We start from the raw sequence: 2,152 nt of genomic DNA on the forward strand, positions 1-2,152 counted from the left end.
CTTACAGTCTATAGAAGAGATAGAGAGAGAACCCCGCTAACCTTAAGAGCTTACACTCTACAGGAGAGAGACTTACCCAGAGACTCAGGAGATGGAAACCGGCTCTGCTATATAAGCTATGCTCCACTGCTAACCACTGATCTGTGATGTCCCAGATACTGACCACCACTGTCCTAGATATGATAATCCACTAGATGTCATGGCTGCAGTGCATTATGGGGACGCCAGGTCAACAACGCAAAAAGACATTTGCCTGCTCTGTGATACTTCAGCAATGTAGGAAATGGTGCAAGGAAATTTTATTTATTTTTTCACGAACCATGAATTGAGTTTCATAAAATTTGACTTGAACTCGATCCTCTGCGAATCGATCCGCTCATCTCTAGCCTCAAGTTATTTTAATTAAAAGAGAGATGAGAGTAACTAATGGTTGCCACTAAAGTCATTTTCCTGTACATCTACTGTAGAATATTCCATTAGTATGCATTCTTATATAGACACTGTAGTTTCATGGCTTTGTGCATAGAAAGGGTTAATTGCATGTATTTTTGCTAGCATATAACTGTTAATTCTGTTAAGTGTACCTGTGTACACTCTTAGTCGGTGTTATTGAGAGGAATGGCTGTCATTGTATTTGTTATTTATTCACGGTTTACCTACTACCATCCCTTCCTTTATTTATTGATTGATTTTTTTTACAAACTGTTTAGCAAATATTTATAATATATTATTTAATCTTTGTGCATGTCTGCTGATGGTTGCTGTGCCCCTCATCCTGTGGCCATTCCTCGCCCACGTTTCACCTACCAGGGACAGTCAACAAGGAGCGGGGGCGCCACTTACATTATACATTAGGGTGCCAACCTCCACGGCTTAGGTAGGTTTTCAGTTTTAGGGACGAGTTCACCTCTGTTTACACCCACCTATCTTAGAAAAACCTTTTAAGATAACTTGACAATCTTGTTAACTGCTTATCTGTTATTTTCATCTAGGTTAATTCCATTGTGACACATTCTATTTTTCCACCCATACTAGATAGGTTAGGGTGCACCAGGGTCAGCCGCCATTTTCGTCAAACCTCTGTGGCATAGGTAGGTGATTTTATTAGGGTAAATTGTTGCCCTCTCTTTTTCTTGACATATTTATCCCTATAAACTGACTTGTCTGTATCACCTATTTTTGGGACATCTTCACATTAAAAAAGGTGTTTCTGTATTGTTTTTCACATTTTCTTTGTTTTTGTTGTGTCTATTTGCATGTGGTCACCCATGAGGTTATTTTAACAATTATTTAATAAAATGTGATTTTAGGGGAACTTATGGTAAACAATTCTGATACCCTTACGCTAGACTGTTATTGGTAAACTTTGAATTCATGTACATATTGTGCCCACCAGAAGGGGTAAGGAAGCCGGCAGAGGGTCTGAGAAGTGGTACGGAGCAGAATCAGGGATTGGTAGGTGAGTATATGTTTTTTGAAATTTTAAATCACATTAGGCCTGTATTTAAAATAATAATAAAAGGGATAGACAAACCCTTTAACTGTGTGTCAGTCTTCACTGTACTACTTGCAGCATTCTTTTCATTAAAGATGAAAGATTAGAATGAATAGCGCTACGTGAAAGAGCACAAGGATACGGATAAAAGGGGGAATTTAAATAAAATCTTCAGAGTTTTAGCATAAGGTCTACGAGTTATAGTCAGGTCCCTGCCCTTGTAGCTGCTATGTATGGGATTGCATAGAATAATTGGGAGTACTATGTAAACCTTTCAGCCCAGTGACTCAGTGACAGAAGCCATAATGCAAAGTTAAATATAATCTAATGGAAAACCATATTCTGTGCTGAATTGTACAACATTTATTAAGTCATAAGTCACAAGTGGGCGAGATTCACATGGCGATTTATGACACAAAACTTGCAGGTAATTGTTATAGGAAGCCACAAAATCTAAACACTGAGGCCTTTGTCTTGTGTGAAAAATTGTTTTACATTAAAAATGTGTTTTAGACGGGAGTCTGCTGTCAGAGTCGACGCTGCAAACAATAACGGACGGCCGCACGACGGAGCATATCAACTGAAGCAGAGATCCCATTCTCTAATGTGTCGGTGCTTAACATTCTGATCAGGTTGTTATGATCGTTATTTACATTT

At 38.5% G+C, this 2,152-nt stretch overlaps 1 long non-coding RNA gene across 1 annotated transcript; it reads left to right on the plus strand.

The window, feature by feature from the left end:
* The first annotated feature begins 809 nt into the window (after positions 1 to 809).
* LOC141270915 (uncharacterized) lies at positions 810 to 1,457 on the plus strand. Its single transcript, XR_012321764.1, has 3 exons — positions 810 to 877; positions 993 to 1,091; positions 1,397 to 1,457. It is a non-coding gene; the product is annotated as an uncharacterized lncRNA (long non-coding RNA).
* Positions 1,458 to 2,152: the final 695 nt, after the last annotated feature.

The sequence above is a fragment of the Phyllobates terribilis genome, unplaced genomic scaffold (assembly GCF_046119375.1).
Source record: "Phyllobates terribilis strain yellow unplaced genomic scaffold, ASM4611937v1 Scaffold_5__5_contigs__length_657084704, whole genome shotgun sequence".
NCBI lineage: Eukaryota > Metazoa > Chordata > Amphibia > Anura > Dendrobatidae > Phyllobates > Phyllobates terribilis.